The 18890-nt window shown below is 50.0% G+C and overlaps 1 non-coding gene across 1 annotated transcript; it reads left to right on the forward strand.

The window, feature by feature from the left end:
* The first annotated feature begins 18205 nt into the window (after nt 1-18205).
* On the forward strand, nt 18206-18422 carry LOC126940097 (small nucleolar RNA U3). The gene has a single exon (XR_007720612.1). It is a non-coding gene; the product is annotated as a small nucleolar RNA U3 (small nucleolar RNA).
* Nucleotides 18423-18890: the final 468 nt, after the last annotated feature.

Here is an 18890-nt window from a genome sequence, read left to right on the forward strand (position 1 = left end):
TTCTCAGTAAGTGATGGATTCAGGACGTAAATGCAGCTCAGAGTCCAAGTGTTGTACAGTGATGTCAGGCTTGTGTTAGCTATCACTGCAGTAATGCCACATAACAAACAACCCCAAAACTCAAGTGGCTTAGAACAATCATTGAATTCCCCCTTATGCATCTACAGGTTAGCTGAGCGTCAGTTGGTCTTGGCTGGGTGGCTCTGCCTCAGGCTAGGCTGGGATACAGGCTCTAGGCTGGGCTCCGGCTGTTCCATGTGTCTCTTGGTGGGGCGAGGCTGAAGGACCGGCAGCCATGCAGGGGGACGATCTTCTCATAGCAGAAGCACAAGAAGACAGCCCCACTGTGAAAGTGCACCTCAAGCCTTTGGTCTTGTTATATCCGCTGCCATCCCTTTGACCAAAGCAAGTTACATGGCTGAGCCCAGAGTCCAGAGACAGGGAGTGCACTCTGCCCACCTGGAGGCCGTGGCCAGGGTGAGGGTCAATGCCACATGCCATTTGCATCATCCAGTCTGGTCCCCACCCCTGTTTCTCAGATGGGTACCCCAGGTGGATCAGCATGGGACCAGGCAGGGTGCCTTGACTTCCCATTCCCTTTCTTTTTTTTTTTTTTTTCTGAGACAGAGTCTTGCTCTGATGCCCAGGCTAGAGTGCCAGTGGCCGCCTCCCGGGTTTACGCCATTCTCCTGCCTCAGCCTCCCAAGTAGCTGGGACTACAGGCGCCCGCCACCTCACCCAGCTAGTTTTTTGTATTTTTTTAGTAGAGACGGGGTTTCACCGTGTTAGCCAGGATGGTCTCGATCTCCTGACCTCGTGATCCGCCCGTCTCGGCCTCCCAAAGTGCTGGGATTACAGGCTTCAGCCACCGCGCCCGGCCCCCATTCCCTTTCCACATCCCCGAGCAGGATCTCACATCACCTGACTGATCCCCCTGGGGTGGGACCAATTCTGGAAATGGCAGTTGCTGATGGAAGAACCTAGACTTCAGAATCACAAAGACCTGAGTTCTCTCTGTGCTCCCCAAAGCCAGCAGTGAGTCCTCGAGCAAGTCCCACACTACAAAGGAGGAAACTGAGGTTCAGAGGGGTTTAGCGACACATAGTAAGTGCTCCATCAAAAGCGGCCATTCAGGCTGGGCATGTTGGCTCATGCCTGTAATCCCAGTACTTTGGGAGGCCGAGGTGGGTGGATCACTTGAGCTTAGGAGTTCAAGACCATGGTAACATGGTGAAACCCCATCTCTACAAAATAAAAAACTAGGCAGGCATGGCAGTGTGCACCTGTAGTCCCAGCTACTCAGGAGGCTGAAGTGGGAGGATCACTTGAGCCCAGGAGATTGAGGCTGCAATGAGCTATGATAGCACCACTGCACTCTAGTCTGGGTGACAGAGTGAGACCCTGTATCAAAAAACAAACACCCGGGCGTGGTGGCTCAGGCCTGTAATCTTACCACTTTGGGAGGCTGAAGTGGGTGGATTACTCAAGGTCAGGAGTTTGAAACCAGCCTGGCCAGCATGGTGAAACCCTGTCTCTAGTAAAAAAAAATACAAAAATATTAACCGGGTGAGATGGCAGGTGCCTGTAATGCCAACTACTCAGGAGGCTGAGGCAGGAGAATCGATTGAACCCGGGAGGCAGAGGTTGTAGTGAGCCGAGATAGCCCCACTGCTCTCCAGCCCGGGTGACAGAGCGAGACTCTGTCTCAAAAACACCCAGTCCCCATTCACCCAGTATCCATCTACCCAGTCTCCATCCATCCAGTCCCCATCCACCCAGTTTCCATTCACCCAGTCTCCATCCACCTAGTCTCCATCCACCTAGTCTCCATCCACCTAGTCCCCATCCACCCAGTCTCCATCCACCCAGTCCCCATCCACCCAGTCTCCATTCACCCAGTCTCCATCCACCCAGTTTCCATCCACCCAGTCCCCATCCACCTAGTCTCCATCCACCTAGTCCCCATCCACCCGGTATCCATCTGCCCAGTCCCCATCCACCCAATATCCATTCACTCAGTCCCCATCCACCCGTCCTCATCCACCCAGTACCCATCTACCCAGTCCCCAACCACCCAGTCTCCATCCACCCAATATCCATCTACCCAGTCCCCATCCACCCAGTATCCATCCACCCAGTCCCCATTCACCCAGTCTCCATCCACCCAGTCTCCATCCACCCAGTTTCCATCCACCCAGTCCCCACCCACCCAGTTCCCATGCACCCTCACCCAGCCATGGTCTCCAGTCTCTCAGATTGAGGTCACCTCAGCTTCTCTGCACTGCAGTGGCCAGTGCAGGCAGTTCCCCCCCCAGCCCCCCAGCTTGACCTCTGACCTTCCAGGACTCCAGGTTCCAACTCCAGCGGGTTAACAGTGCCGGTAATTGTGCTATCATTGCGCCTCCATGGGGTGCGGGGAGCGGGCTATGTGGGCCCTTGAAACCTCCCTAGGAAAGGATGAACCCCATAGTCCAGGGTCCTCTGCACAGCGCTCAGAGCAGGATGGAGGAACATTGGGGGAAGAAGATGGGCAGGCCCCAGTGTAGAAGACACCAACATCCCCCACCCATGTCCTGTTCTGAGGCTGGGAAGAGGCCTGACCTACCCCTCCTCCTCCAGTGAGCCTTTCCTGGCTGACCAGGAGGCAGCTCTGTACAAGGGCTCCAGCCCAAAGCTGTGAGCAAGGGAGACCATGGGCCGACCCCACCCCTTCTGGGTCTCTTGTTCCCTTCATAACTGGAGGACAGATGGCAGCAGCACTCTGGAAAGGCTCGGTGCGGATGCACCCGGGAAGTGCTGTGCTGCATAGGCCCAGTGACTGGACAGGACTGTGGGAGCCCACCCAGCCCCTTCCTCCCTGTCTTAGTGTCTTAGTGTGTTTCATGTTGCTCTAACAGAATATCTGAGACTAGGGGATTTACTTGTTTGTTTGTTTTTTAGACACGGTCTTGCTCTGTCACCCAGGCTGGAGTGCAGTGGCTGCTTCAGCTCACTGCAGCCTCCACTTCTTGTGCTCACATGATCCTTCCACCTCAGCCTCCAGAGTAGCTGGGACTACAAGTGTATGCCACCACATCTGGCTAATTTTTTTTTTTTTTTTTGAGACGGAGTCTCGCTGTGTCTCCCAGGCTGGAGTGCAGTGGTGTGATCTCGGCTCACTGCAAGCTCCGCCTCTCGGGTTCACGCCATTCTCCCGCCTCAGCCTCCCAAGTAGCTGGGACTACAGGCGCCCGCCACCACACCCTGCTAGTTTTTTGTATTTTTAGTAGAGACGGGGTTTCACCATGTTAGCCAGGATAGTCTTGATCTCCTGACCTCGTGATCCACCCGCCTCGGCCTCCCAAAGTGCTGGGATTACAGGCTTGAGCCACCGCGCCCGGCCCATCTGGCTAATTTTTAAACTTTTTGTAGAGATCGCATCTCACTATGTTGCCCAGGCTGGTCTCGAACTCCTGGCCTCAAGCAATCCTCTCACCTTGGTCTCCCAAGGTGCTGGGATACCACGCCTGGGTGTAATTAAAGTTCGGCAGGAGTACCTCCTTTACCCCTCCATCTGTGCCGGAAGACTCACCAAGGCCAGTGCTGCAGCACTCCAGGCAGCCATGCACATGCCCTGGCCGACCATCGTCCCCTGACCAAGATGCATACTGAAAAGATCCGGAGGCCGGCTCTGGGCCTTCGCACATGCTGCTCCCTCCACCTGGAACACATTTCGCTATCTCAAAGGCCACCTCCCATTTATTTTTCAGCATACAGTTAAAAAATAAACTCCTGGGAAACCTGCTTTCATCCAGCTGGAAAAGTTCTCCTGCAGGTTCCCACAGCCCCCCTGCCTCAGTCTCCTCCCCATCCTGTCGCCCCACCACCCCACCACCCCACCACCCCACTACCCGCCGCTCCCTCTTTCTCCCCCGGCTCAGCCCTACTGGTGCCTCCTTGCGCCTGGACACGTGTAGACAGCGCTCTCTGCTGGCGACTCTCAGCTAGCAGCTCAGCCTCGCCCGCCTGGGTCCCAGCTCTGCCCCAGGCTCAGGTCGAGGGCCCTGGGGGTGCAAATGAGGCCAGAATCCAGGAAAGAGTCACCCAGAGAGGAGCCTCGGTCTCGGAGCCACAGACCCTGCTCAAATCCCTGTCCTGATTTCTAATTTTCATGTGACCTCGAGCAAATCATCCTCCTTCCCTGAGATTCAGTTTCCCCTTCTGCAAAATGTATACTCCACAACTCTTTCCTGAGTACTTACGGTGTGCTACATACTGAGTTGGGCACCGGAGATATAGCAGGGACAAGGATGAGCAAAATCACTGCCTCAGGAAGCTGACACAGAGGGATAGGCAGTAAACAATAAACACAACGCGGAAAGTCCATTGTCTAGCACAGGGTGAGTGCCTATTAAAGAGATGAAGCCGGCCGGGCGCGGTGGCTCAAGCCTGTAATCCCAGCACTTTGGGAGGCCGAGACGGGTGGATCACGAGGTCAGGAGATCGAGACCATCCTGGCTAACACGGTGAAACCCCGTCTCTACTAAAAAATACAAAAAACTAGCCGGGCGCGGTGGCGGGCGTCTGTACTCCCAGCTACTCGGGAGGCTGAGGCAGGAGAATGGCGTGAACCCGGGAGGCGGAGCTTGCAGTGAGCTGAGATCCGGCCACTGCACTCCAGCCTGGGCGACAGAGCGAGACTCCGTCTCAAAAAAAAAAAAAAAAAAAAAAAAAAAAAGAGATGAAGCCAAACCTGGCGCGGTGGCTCACGCCTGTAATCCCAGCACTTTGGGAGGTCGAGACAGTCGGATCACCTGAGGTCAGGAGTTTGAGACCAGCCTGACCAACACTGAGAAACTCCGTCTCTACCAAAAACACAAAATGAGTCAGGCATGGTGGTGCATGCCTGCAATCCCAGCTCCTCGGGAGGCTGAGGCAGGAGAATCACTTGAACCCGGGAAGCAGAGGTTGTGGTGAGCTGAGATCATGCCATTGCACTCCAGCCTGGGCAACAAGAGCGAAACTCCGCCAAAAAAAAAAGCCGGGCGAGGTGGCTCACATTTGTAATCCCAGCACTTTGGGAGGCCGAGGCGGGCGGCTCACCTGAGGTCAGGAGTTGGAGACCAGCCAGGCCAACATGTTGAAACCGCGTCTCTACTAAAAATACAAAAAAATAACCAGGCATGGTGGTGGGCGCCTGTAATCCCAGCTACTTGGGAGGCTGAGGTAGGAGAATGGCTTGAACCCGGGAGGCAGAGGTTGCAGTGAGTCAAGATCGTGCCACTGCACTCTAGTCTGGGTGACAGACCAATACTTCATCTCAAAAAACAAAACAAAACAGAACAAAAAGAAGTGAAGCTGGAGGGGCCGGTGTGTGTTGCAAGAGGCTAGGGGAGGCCTCATGGGGAGGTGGGAACATCGATGCCCCCACAGCATGCTCTTGTGGCCATGCAAACGACATGAACGCCCAGCACCCTCCCTCGTGTGCTCTCCTTGGACCACCTCCATCCTACTTACTGTGTTTATCATCTGCCTGCCCAGGAGAAAGTTGGCCTGTTAGTGCAGGGATTTTTGTCTGTTTACTTCCATGGGTAGCCCCAGCACTGAGAACAGTGCCTTGCATACAGTAGGTGCCCACTGGGTGCTGGTTTATCGATTTTTGAGCTAACCATGAGGCAGGACGGTGCCTCTTACTCAGTCACCCACTCCTCATGGTGCCTCTCACTCGGCCGCCCACTCCTCTATCAACTCCTCCAAAGCCCGCGCTTGTGATCAAATAGGGGACACCTGGGAGGCCATGGGAACCTGGAGGAGCCTGACAGACTCTGGGGTGTGTGCCGAGAGGCTTCCTGAAGGAGGCAGTGCACACCGATGTGAGACTTGAAAAGTGGGAATGACAAGGAGGGAGGGTGTTCAAGGCAGAAGGAGCAGCAATGAAAGGCGTGAGGCCTGGAGATTCTTCAAGTGATTCAAGGTAGTTGGAGAAGGAAGGGCAGGTGGCAGGGATGACCAGGTCAGAGAAAGACTTGAGGACCAGACCAAGGGGCTTGGATATCATTCTGGGGCTTGGAGAGGCACTGCGGCCTAATGTGAACACGTGGGCCCTGAGTGGTGTCCACCTGCTACTCAGGAGGCTGAGGTGAGAGGATCACTTGAGCCCAAGAGTTCGAGGTTGAAGTGAGCCATGATTGCACCACTGCACTCCAGCCTGGGTAACAGAGTGACACCCTGTCTCAAGAATAAAATGAATAAGTACATTAATTGACATTTCAAAATTCATTCTATTTTTCTTTTTTTTTTTTTTTTGAGATGGAGTCTCGCTCAGTCGCCCGGGCTGGAGTGCAGTGGTGCCATCTTGGCTCACTGCAAGCTCCGCCTCCCGGATTCACGCCATTCTCCTGCCTCAGCCTCCCGAGTAGCTGGGACTACAGGCATCTGCCACCTCGCCCGGCTAATTTTTTGCATTTTTAGTAGAGACGGGGTTTCACCGTGTTAGCCAGGATGGTCTCGATCTCCTGACCTCGTGATGCGCCCGCCTCGGCCTCCCAAAGTGCTGGGATTACAGGCGTGAGCCAGCGCGCCCGGCTATTTTTCTTTTTAATAACACTTTATCTATTTATAGAACAATTTTACATTTTATTAAACCCCACTTTCTAGGTGTGAATTCTGCTCTGTTGCTTGTTGGCAATGAGATGTTAAGTTGCTCAGGCTCTCTGTGCCTTGGTTTCCCCATGTGTAAAATGGACCTAAAGATATTTCAGAGGGTTGTTGTTGAGAAGTGAGTTAGTACATCTGGAACATGTATCATATCCAGTAGGCGCTTAATTAATGTTAGCTGTGATTATTACATTCCTGTTTATTTTCCTCTACAGTAAGAGGAAATGTGAGTGAATAATTGGAATAATGGCCATCATTAAAGTTAGTGTTTACCCAGCTCTTCCTGTTTTAGTTTGAGTTCTTCTAAAATAGGCCAGGCACAGTGGCTCACGCCTGTAATCCCAGCACTTTGGGAGGCCGAGGTGGGCAGATCACGAGGTCAGGAGTTTGAGACCAGCCTGGCCAATATGGTGAAACCCCGTCTCTACTAAAAATATAAAAATTAGGCCGGGCGCGGTGGCTCAAGCCTGTAATCCCAGCACTTTGGGAGGCTGAGACGGGCGGATCATGAGGTCAGGAGATCGAAACCATCCTGGCTAACACGGTGAAACCCCGTCTCTATTAAGAAATACAAAAAACTAGCCGGGCGAGGTGCCTGTAGTCCCAGCTACTCGGGAGGCTGGCCCGGATATGAACCCGGGAGGCGGAGCTTGCAGTGAAATCCGGCCCGCACTCCAGCCTGGGCAACTACTCAAAAAAAAAAAAAAAAAAAAAAAAAAAAAAAAAAAAAAAAAAAATTATATAAAAATTATCCGGGAGTGGTGGTGCTCACCTGTAGTCTCAGCTACCTGGGAGGCTCAGGCAGGAGAATTGCTTGAACCCAGGAGGTAGAGGTAGCAGTGCGCCAAGATTGTGCCACTGCACTCCAGCCAGGGTGACAGAGCCAGACTCCATCTCAAAATCAAAATCAAAATCAAAATGACAGTGATAATAATTTTTCACTATTTTTTCAAAAATCAATTTTAACTGGGCATCCTGTTTTTGTTTGTTTGTTTTGAGACAGAGTCTCGCTCTGTTGCCCAGGCTGGAGTGCAGTGGCGTGATCTCGGCTCACTGAAAGTTCTACCTCCCCCCGAGCTCATGCCATTTTTCTGCCTCAGCCTCCCAAGCAGCTGGGACTACAGGTGCCTGCCACCGCACCCGGCTAATTTTTTTTTTTTTTTTTTGAGACGGAGTCTCATGCTGTTGCCCAGGCTGGAGTGCAGTGGCGCGATCTCGGCTCACTGCAAGCTCCGCCTCCCGGGTTCCCGCCATTCTCCTGCCTCAGCCTCCTGAGTAGCTGGGACTACAGGCGCCCGCCACCGCGCCCGGCTAATTTTTTTTTTTTGTATTTTTAGTAGAGACGGGGTTTCACTGTGGTCTCGATCTCCTGACCTTGTGATCCGCCCGCCTCGGCCTCCCAAAGTGCTGGGATTACAGCCTTGAGCCACCGCGCCCGGCCCCGGCTAATTTTTTGTATTTTTAGTAGAGACAGGGTTTCACCGTGTTAGCCAGGATGGTCTCCATCTCCTGACCTCGTGATCCGCCTGCCTCAGCCTCCCAAAGTGCTGGGATTACAGGCGTGAGCCACCGCGCCCAGCCATCCTGTGTTTTTGAGGTGTGAAGCCGTAGGCATGGATAGGAAGTATGTGGCCGGCAGTTGCTGCTGGCTGCCAGCTAGAAGCTTAGCTGGGGCTGTTAGCCCAGGGCCTCAGTTCTCTGCATGGGTCTTTCTGTGTTGCTTCTTGAGCTTCCTCCCAACATGGTGGGTCATTTCCAGAAGGAGCATCCCAAATGATAGCAATCAGAAGCTGCTAGTCCTCTTGAGGTCTTAACTTGGAAGTCCCAGAACATTGCTTCTGGTGCATTCTAGTCGGGGTGCATTCCAGAGGTGAAAAGAGCCACAGGGCAAGGCCAGATGCAAGGGGAGGGGAAATAGGCTTCACCTCCGGATGTGGGGGTGGTGGAGTGTACAGGGCGGGAAGAAGTTCTTGGTGGCCACCTCAGTAGATAATCAACTATAGTGGGAAGGCAATTTCCTTCTTCATTCACTTTCATTCTGTGGATTATGCCCAGATAAAATATCTGTACAGTGTTAGAGCTTTCTGTATTTTGCACTCAGTTTTTCCAATTAGTGAGCTATAAAGTTAGTATACTGAATCCAAACGAGTTTTTTTTTTAAACTTCTTTTTAAGGCAAGGCACGGTGGCTCACGCCTGTAATCACAGCACTTTGGGAGGCTGTGGCGGGCAGATCACGAGGTCAGGAGATCGAGACCATTCTGGCTAACATGGTGAAACCCCATCTTTACTAAAAACACAAAAAATTAGTCGGGCGTGGTCACGGGCACCTTCAGTCCCAGCTACTAGGGAGGCTGAGGCAGGAGAATGGCGTGAACCCAGGAGGCGGAGCTTGCAGCAAGCCGAGATTGCGCCACTGCACTCCAGCCTGGGCGACAGAGCGAAACTCCATCTCAAAAACAAAAACAAAAAACAACTTCTTTTTAATTTGCAAATTAAATCTGAACATGCACAAAAGTGGAAGGTATGAGCCCCCACTACCACCACTCAGCCTCGATCCCCACCTGTTTTTATACTTCTTGCCTCTACCCACATTTGCGTGCTTTAAAACATAAAACGAAATAGATGGAATAACATAGAATAGAAAATATCAGAAAAGGAAGAATGTTACTTTGTGAAAAATTGTGTCTACTGAGTTGGAATATGAAACATGTTTGCAAAACTGTCCTCACACTTTGCTAAAACTCCTTTTTGAACAAAGCACTCATCCTGCACAGCCTCTGTGGGGAAGCATCCAACAGCATTTAATAACGTTGTTTTGTTTTCATTCTATTCACTTTCATTGTTATTGGCTATGAAAGTGACACAAAATTTCCACTTAAGAGTAGCAATAGATAAGGTCCCCCTTTAAGTACAAGTATTGACCAGGTGTGGCCGCTCACGCCTGTAATCCCAGGAACTCTGGGAGGCTGAGGCAGGAGGATGGCTTGAGTCCAAAAGTTTAAGACCAGCCTCCGCAACATACCAAGACCCCGTGTCTCTACAAAAAATACATCAGTTAGCTGGGAGTGGTGGCACAAGCCTGTGGTCCCAGCTACTCGGGAGGCCGAGGCAGAGGATTGCTTGAGCCCACGAGGCGGAGGTTGCAGTGAACCGAGATTGCACCACTGCAGTCCAGCCTGGGGGACAGAGGGAGACCCTATCTCAACAAACAAACAAACACCCCCCCATCTATTTATAGAACAATTATAAGTTTTATTAGGTAGTTATAGTTAAGGGAGGGTGTGGTGAAAACAGGAGAGTGGCCTCAGCCCAGTCCCACCACAGTCTGCGGAGCCGCTGTCTGTCCCGGCTCCTGGCCGATCTGCGGCAGATCCCGTCATTTCTGCCTCGGTCTCTGCGTCTATGGGTACCGGTGCGTGGGTGGGTCAGTCTCTCTCCTGCGTTCTGTGTCTGTGTGGCCTGGGCGCGGCGGGTGTGGAGTGGCCCTGCCTCAGGCCGTCCTTAGCACATCCCCCGCGAGGACCCCTCATTCGCTTCTGGGACCGGAAGGCGACTGTAGTTCCGGGAGCCGCCGCAAGAGGGCAGAGGGGGCATAGGATGGGGCTCTGCCCGTTGGGGCTGCCTTGGGATGAGACTAAGAAACCCGGCAGCCCTGGGAGGAACCGCACTCCCAGCGCCCCAGACTCAGATTCGAACCCGGGCTCCATTCCTAGGTTAAGGCTCTTAATCCTACCACCTTCAAAATGCGTTGCTGTAAGCATTAAAGAATGTGAATATAAGGTACCTAGTTTGTGAACCTGTTTTTCCCGTTTGGTTGGGGAACTGTGGACCTCGCACAGGGGCTGCGACCATTTAATAAGTCATACAATTTCAGGAATTTTTATTTCCCTAGTGCCTGGTACTGAGAGCAGTGAGCAAGGGAATGACATGATTACAAAATGAAATAGAAGGAAAAGGAGGAGGGGGAGTGGAAGAGGAGGGGGAAGTGAAAAAATAATATGATAAAATGCACTTAAAAAAATCCAGGGGCCAGACATGGTGGCTCACACCTGTAATTCCAGCGCTTCGGGATGCTGAGTTGGAAGGATTACTTGAAGCCAGGAGATCAAGACCAGCCTGGGCAACATAGTGAAATCCTGCCTCTACAATAAATAAATAAATAAGTAAATAAATAAATAAGTCAGGTATGGTGTCGAGCACCTCTGGTCTCAGCTACTTGGGAGGCTGAGGTGGGAGGATGACTCGAGCCCAGGAGTTTGAGGCTGCAGCAGGCAGTGATCATGCCACTGCACTCCAGCCTGGGTGACAGAGCAAGACTCTTATCTCTGAAAATACAAACAAATGAACAAACAAACAATTATCCTACCTCTCATTAATAACTACACTGGGTTTTTGGGTGTTCACATATGGATTTGTGGTCTTTTTCTCACAACAAACTCAAACATCCAAATATAAATTTATGAATATTTGCTCACAAACTCAGAAGTGCAAGAAATGTCACACTACTTCATTAAATTAAAAAAAAATTTTTTTAAAGTACTTGTTTCATAAACATGCTGAACAGGAAAATTCCAAGCCACTTAGAAAGTATACAGAAAAGGCCAGGCGCGGTGGCTCACGCCTGTAATCCCAGCACTTTGGCAGGCTGAGGTGGGCGGATCACGAGGTCAGGAGATTGAGACCATCCTGGCTAACACAGTGAAACCTCGTCTCTACTAAAAATACAAAAAAATTAGCCGGGCGTGGTGGTGAGCGCCTGTAGTCCCAGCTACTCTAGAGGCTGAGGCGTGAACCCGGGAGGCGGAGCTTGCAGTGAGCCGAGATCGCGCCACTGCACTCCAGCCTGCGTGACAAAGTGAAACTCCATCTCAAAAAAAAAAAAAAAAAAAAAAAAAAAGAAAGTATACAGAAAAAAAGAAATAAATCTCCCCCATCTGTGCGGTTTTATATTTCATGAATATCATCATAGAATTCTCTCCACACAGCCTCAATCTATCTATCCATCTATATAGGATGAACGAATGGATGGACAGGTAAGTTTTTCGGTTTTTTGAGACTGGGTCTGGCTCTGTTACCCAGGCTGGGAGGCAGTGGTATGATCTCGGCTTAGTGCAACCTCCACCTCCTGGGCTCAAGCCATTTTCCCACCTCAGCTTCCCAAGTAGCTGGGACTACAGATGCGTGCCACCATGCTTGGCTAATTGCTTTGTATTTTTTGTAGAGATGCAGTTTCATCCTGTTGCCGAAGCTGATCTTCAACTACTGAGCACAAGATATCCGCCTAACTTGGCCTCCCAAAGTGCTGGGATTATAGGCGTGGACCACCGCGTCCAGCTGACAGATAAGATTTTTTTTTTTGAGACGGAGTCTCGCTCTGTCGCCCAGGCTGGAGTGCAGTGGCGTGATCTCGGCTCACTGCAAGCTCCGCCTCCTGGGTTCACGCCATTCTCCTGCCTCAGCCTTCCAAGTAGCTGGGACTACAAGCGCCCACAACCACGCCCGGCTAATTTTTGTATTTTTAGTAGAGAGGGTTTTGCTGTGTTAGCCAGGATGGTCTCAATCTCCTGACCTCGTGATCCGCCCGCCTCAGCCTCCCAAAGTGCTGGGATTACAGGCGTGTGCCACTGCGCCCAGCAAGATTTTTTAAGACTGGGATCATAATCCATGCTATTCTGTTTGTGTGTGTACAGCCAGTGACTTGTCATTATGCCAGTGTATTTTAAAAAATTTAGTAGAGTTCAGGCACAGTGGCTCATGCCTGTAATCCTAGCACTTTGGGAGGCCAAGGTGGACAGATCACCTCAAGTCAGGAGTTCAAGACCAGCCTGGCCAACACAGTGAAACCCCGTCTCTACTAAAAATACAAAAATTAGCCAGGCATGGTGGTGTATGTCTGTAATCCTAGCTACTTGGGAGGCTGAGGCAGGCGAACCTCTTGATTCAGTGAGACAAGATCGCACCACCGCACTCCAGCTGGGACACAGAGCAAGACTCTGTCTTTAAAAAAAAAAAAAAAAATTAGTTAGTAGACTTTTCTGGGAGGAGCGGTTATAGGTTTACAGAAGAATTGAGCGCAAAGAACAGAATCCCCATACATCCTCTCTCCCACACCCCTACACTCATTTCCCTATTGGTAACATTTTGCATTATAGCGTGATACTTCTGTTACAACTGATGTGCCAATGTGCACATGGAGTTGTTAAATAAGGTCCATAGTTCACATTACAGCTCATTCCTGGTGTTGTACATTCTGTGGGTTTGGACAAATGTGTAATGCTGTATCCACCATTGTCACGTCATAGAGAGTAGTTTCGTGGCCCTGAAAGTCCCCTATGCTCTGCCTGTTCATCCCTCCCTCCCCCAACCCCTGCCAACCACTGAGCCCTTTACCATCTCCATAGTTTTGCTTTTCCAGAATGTCATGTGTATGGAATCATACAGTATATGGCCTTTCACCTTGGCTTCTTTTTCTTAGTAATATGCATTTAAGGTTCTTGAATGTTTTTTCATGGCTTGATAGCTCATTTGTTTTTAGCACTGAATAATATCTAATTCTGTGGATGTACCACAGTTTATTTACCCATTCATCTATGTAGGACAATTTTTTTTTTCTTTTTCTTTTTTTTGTTTTTCTTTTTTTTTTGAGACAGAGTCTCGCTCTGTCCCCCAGCCTGGAGTGCAGTGGCCAGATCTCGGCTCACTGCAAGCTCCGCCTCCCGGGTTCACGCCATTCTCCTGCCTCAGCCTCCCGAGTAGCCGGGACTACAGACGCCCGCCACCTCGCCCGGCTAGTTTTTTGTATTTTTTTTAGTAGAGACGGGGTTTCACCGTGTTAGCCAGGATGGTCTCGACCTCCTGACCTCGTGATCCGCCCGTCTCGGCCTCCCAAAGTGCTGGGATTACAGGCTTGAGCCACCGCGCCCGGCCGACATTTTTTTTTTTTTTTTTTTTTTTTTTTTTTTTGAGATGGAGTCTTACTCTGTCTCCCAGGCTGGAGTGCAGTGGCGCAATCTCAGCTCACTGCAACATCTGCCTCTCAGGTTTAAGCGATTCTCCTACCTCAGCCTCCTGAGTCGCTGCGATTACAGGCGCGCGCCACCGTGCCCGGCTAATTTTTGTTGTTGTTGTTGTTGTTGTTGTTTTCTGAAATGGAGTCTCCTGTCACCCAGGCTGGAGTGCAGTGGCGCCATCTTGGCTCACTGCAAGCTCCACCTCCCAGGTTCACGCCATTCTCCTGCCTCAGTCTCCCGAGTAGCTGGGACTACAGGCGCCTGCCACCACGCCCGGCTAACTTTTTGTATTTTTTCTTTTTTTTTAGTAAAGATGGCGTTTCACTGTGTTAGCCAGGATGGTCTCGATCTCCTGACCTCGTGATCCGCCCCCTTCGGCCTCCCAAAGTGCTGGGATGACAGGCATGAGCCGCTGTGCCCAGCCTAATTTTTGTATTTTTAGTAGAGATGGGGTTTCGCCATGTTGGCCAGGCTGGTCCTGAACTCCTGACCTCAGGAGATCCACCTGCCTCAGCCTCCCAAAGTGAACACATATTTTTTATTTTATTTTATTTTATTTTTTTAGAGACAGGGTCTCCCTCTGTTGCCCAGGAAGCTATTAAACCCCTGATCTCAAGTGACTGCCTGCCTCAGCTGCCCAAGTAGCAGGGATTACAGACACAAGCCACCTCCCCCGGCTCTATTTAGCAACATCTTAGTTCCAAGTTTTGGCAATTATGGGTAAAGCTGCTATAAACATATGTGTGCAGGCTTGTGTGGACATACGTTTTCAACTCATTTGGGTAGACACCAAGAGCTGCGTTCCAGCCTGGGCAACAAGAGTGAAACTCCGTCTCAAAAAAAAAAAAAAAAAAAGAAAAACAGAAATGTAGGCTGGGCATGATGGCTTGCACCTATAATCCCCGAACTTTGGGAGGCCAAGGCAGGCAGATCACTTGAGGTCAGGAGTTCAAGACCAGCCTGCCTAACATGGAGAAACCCCAACTCTACTAAAAATACAAAAATCAGCCACGCGTGGTGGCGCAGCCTGTAATCCCAGCTACTCAGGAGGCTGCAGCACAAGAATCACTTGAACCCAGGAAGCAGAGGTTGCAGTGAGCCCAGATTGTGCCACTGCACGCCAGCCTGGGTGATGAAGTGAAACTCTACCAAAACAGAAATTACTCTCTTGCAGTTCTGAAGGCTCAAAGTCAGGAATCAAAGTGTTGAAGCCTCGAAAGGGGATCCTTCCTCGACTTCTCCAGCGTCTGGAGGCTACTGGCCATCCCGGTGTTACCAAAACACCAGGGGTTCCATCTAGGGCCTGCTGCTCACCTCACAGAAAGCCAATCACTGAGACAAACGATTATTGTCAAGGACGAAGGCTTTAATCAGGTGCTGCAGCTGAGGGGATGGGAGGGATTTACCCCAGGAATGCAGGGGGTGGTTCAACATAAGAAAATCAATTAAAGTCATATACCGTATTAGTAGAACAAAGGGAAAAAACAGTCATTCCAGCTGACACAGAAAAAGCATCTAAGAAATTTTAACATTTCATGATTAAAACAAAGAGAAAACTATGAAACGAGGGGATTTGCCCCAACATGATAAAAGATATTTGTGAAAAACCCACAGTTACCATCATACTTAATGGTGAAAGACTAAAAGCTTTTCCCCTAAGTCCAGGAACAAGACACAGATGTTCATCTTTACCACTGCTACTCAATGTTTTGTTTTGTTTTGTTTTGTTTTTGAGAGGGAGTCTTGCTCTGTCGCCCAGGCTGGAATGCAGTGGCGCGATCTTGGCTCACTGCAGCCTCTGCCTCCTGGGTTCAAGCCATTCTCCTGCCTCAGCCTCCCCAGTAGCTGGAACTACAGGTGCACACTGCCACGCCTGGCTAATTTTTGTATTTTTAGTAGAGACGGGGTTTCACCATGTTGGCCAGGATGGTCTTGATCTCCTGACCTTGTGATCTGTCTGCCTCGGCCTCCCAAAATGCTGGGATTACAGGTGTGAGCCAGCGTGCCCGGCCTAGTCAACATTTTACTAGAAGTTGTAGCCAGAGCCTTTAGGTAAGAAAAAGCACTAAGAAGCACCAAGTTGAGAAAGAAGAAATAAAACCATCTGTATAAATACAGAAAATCCCAAAGAATACAAACACACAAATTACTAGAGCTAATAAGCAAATTCAGGAAAGTTTCAGGACACAAGATCAACTCACAAAAACCAGTTGTGTGGTTTCTTGTTTTTTTTTTTTGAGGAGTTACGCTCTTGTCACCCAGGCCTGAGTGCAATGGCACGATCTTGGCTCACTGCAGCCTCTGCCTCCCGGGTTCAAGCCATTCTCCTGCCTCAGCCTCCCCAGTAGCTGGGACTACAGGCACGCGCCACCACGCCCAGTCAATTTTTGTATTTTTAGTAGAGACGGGGTTTCACCATGTTGGCCAGGATGGTCTTGATCTCCTTACCTCGTGATCCACCCGCCTCGGCCTCCCAAACTGCTGGGATTACAGGCATGAGCCACTGCGCCTGGTCCAGTTGTGTCTTTATACACTAGCAAGGAGCAATTCAAAAATGTAATTAAGAAAACTGCTGGGCGTGGTAGCTCACACCTCTAGTCCCACACTTTGAGAGGCCTAGGCGGGTGGATCCCTTGAGCCCAGAAGTTCAAGACCATCCTGGGCAATGTGTTGAAACCCCCTCCCTACAGAAAATACAAAAATTAGCCGAGTGTGATGGCATGTGCCTATAATCCCAGCTACTCAGGAGGCTGACGTGGGAGGATCACCTGAGCCCTGGAGATCAAGGCTGCAGTGAGCCATCACGTCATGCATCATTGCACTCCAGCCTGAAAAAGGAGTGACATTCTGCAACATGTTACAACGTGAATGAACCTTGAAAACAAATATAAGTGAAATAAGCCAGACACAAAAAGACAATATTGCATATTTCCACTTACAGAGGTACCTACAAGAATCAAATTCATAGAGACGGAAAGTAGAATAGTGCTTACAAGGGTCTGGGCAGAGGGAGGAAAGGGAAGTTTGTTTTATGGGTAGAGTTTCAGTTTGGGATGTCGAAAAAGTTCTGGAGATAAATAATGCTGATGGTTACATACCAATGGCTACATGAATGTACTTAATGCCCCTGAATTGTATGTGTGAGAAATGGTTAAGATGGTACGTTTTACGTCTATTTTATACCATCCCCCCTAAAAAAAATTGTTTTTAAGAGTCAAGATCTCACTCTGTCTCCCAGGCTGGGGTGCAGTGGAGCAATCAAAGCTCACTGCAGCTTGGAACTCAGCCAGCTTCCCTGGCGCAAGCGATCATCCCGCTTCAGCGTCCGGAGTAGCTGGGTCTACAGGCGGTGCCACCACAGCCAGCTCATTTTTAATTTATTTCATTTTATTTATTTATTTATTTATTTATTTATTTATTTATTTATTTATTTATTGAGGTGGAGTTTTGCTCTTATTGCCCAGACTGGAGTGCAATGGCGCAGTCTTGGCTCAGGCAACCTCTGCCTCCTGGCTTCAAGCGATTCTCCTGCCTCAGCCTCCTAAGTAGCTGAGATTACAGACATGCACCACAACGCCCAGCTAATTTTGTATTTTTAGCAGAGAGGATGTTTCTCCACTTTGGGCTGGTGGAACTCCCGACCTCAGGTGATCCGCCCGCCTTGGCCTTCCAAAGTGCTGGGATGACAGGCGTGAGCCACCGCGCCCAGCCTGATTTTTACTTTTATTATTATTTTTGTTTTCCCCTTGGTAGGGACCGGATTCCGCTATGTTGCCTGAGCTGGTCTCCAATTCATAGAACAAAGGATCCTCCCGCCTGGGCCTGGGCGTGGGAGCCCAGAACGCTGAGATTACCGGATTACAGGCGGGCACAGCACACCAGGAACAAACACGTCCCACTTTAAAACTTCAGGTTGTGATTGGCTGTCATTCAGTATTATGCTAATTAAGCATTCCTTAAATTAAATTAATTTAGTTTAATTTAAATACATTTTTAAAACAAGTTTTAAAAATTACGTTTCCACCTAAAACGTTAATTTAACTTTTAAAAGTTTTTTAAAATTACGTTTCCACCTGAAACGTTAATATGATGTCGTTAAGTCATGATATTGGAAAAGGTGTTACTGCCAAACGATTTTCCTATTTATTTCCTAATGGAATCGGAAATAGCGAAAGTATCTTGCCGTCAGTTAAAAGTGTGTGGCGAAGGCCGGGCGCGGTGGCTCAAGCCAGTAATCCCAGCACTTCGGGAGGCCGAGACGGGCGGATCACAAGGTCAGGAGATCGAGACCATCCTGGCTAACACGGCGAAACCCCGTCTCTACTAAAAACACAAAAAAAATTAGCGGGGCGAGGTGGCGGCGCCTGTGGTCCCAGCTACTCGGGAGGCTGAGGCAGGAGAATGGCGGGAACCCGGAAGGCGGAGCTTGCAGTGAGCTGAGATCCGGCCACTGCACTCCAGCCTGGGCGACAGAGCGAGACTCCCTCTCAAAAAAAAAAAAAAAAAAAAAAAGTGCGTGGCGGATGTAGACCCAGCAGAGGCTGGGCGTAAAAGCTTAAGACTGGAGTTCCAGGGATCGTTTCTGTAGTTTATTATTACGGAAGTTTCTCTCAATATGTAGAGCAGCGGAAAACCGGGAGGAAGAGGCGTAGTGTTCTGTTCTGAGGCCGAAGCGGTGTTTTGGCGTGGCTTCGGTGCGACTGCTGTCTGCGGTAGATGGTCGTTCTTCTCTCCACTTTGGAGAGCAAAAGGGAGAGGACGCGGTCTGAGCGGTTTCCTTTCTTAATGGTCTGACGACAGATAATAATTTAGTAGCTGTTGGTTTCTTTCACCTCATTAATGAGCTCATTTCATCTATGGGCAAGTTCTGTTCCCTTTTTTTGCGTTGGTAAACCTGGTGTTTCGTCTCGGTGATTTTTCAATTTTAATCTTGACAGAGGTGATGCTGTGGTATGTTCTACCTATGTTTTCGTTTCTTCCCGCCCGCTACCTCCTCTGCCCTCGCTTTTTTTTTTTTTTTTTTTTTTTAAAGTTGAACTTTTTCTTCTCTGCCACCAACCCTGGACGGAGTCTCGCTGTGGCGTTCAGGCTTCAAGTGCAGTGGTGCGATCTCGGCTCACTGCAACTTCTGCCTCCCGGTTTCAAGGCGAGTTTCCTACCTCAGCCTCCTGCGTAGCTGGGATTACAGGCGCGCACCACCACACCCGGCTAATTTTTTGTATTTTTAGTAGAGACGGGATTT

This window comes from Macaca thibetana, chromosome 16, assembly GCF_024542745.1.
Source record: "Macaca thibetana thibetana isolate TM-01 chromosome 16, ASM2454274v1, whole genome shotgun sequence".
NCBI classification, from domain to species: Eukaryota; Metazoa; Chordata; class Mammalia; order Primates; family Cercopithecidae; genus Macaca; species Macaca thibetana.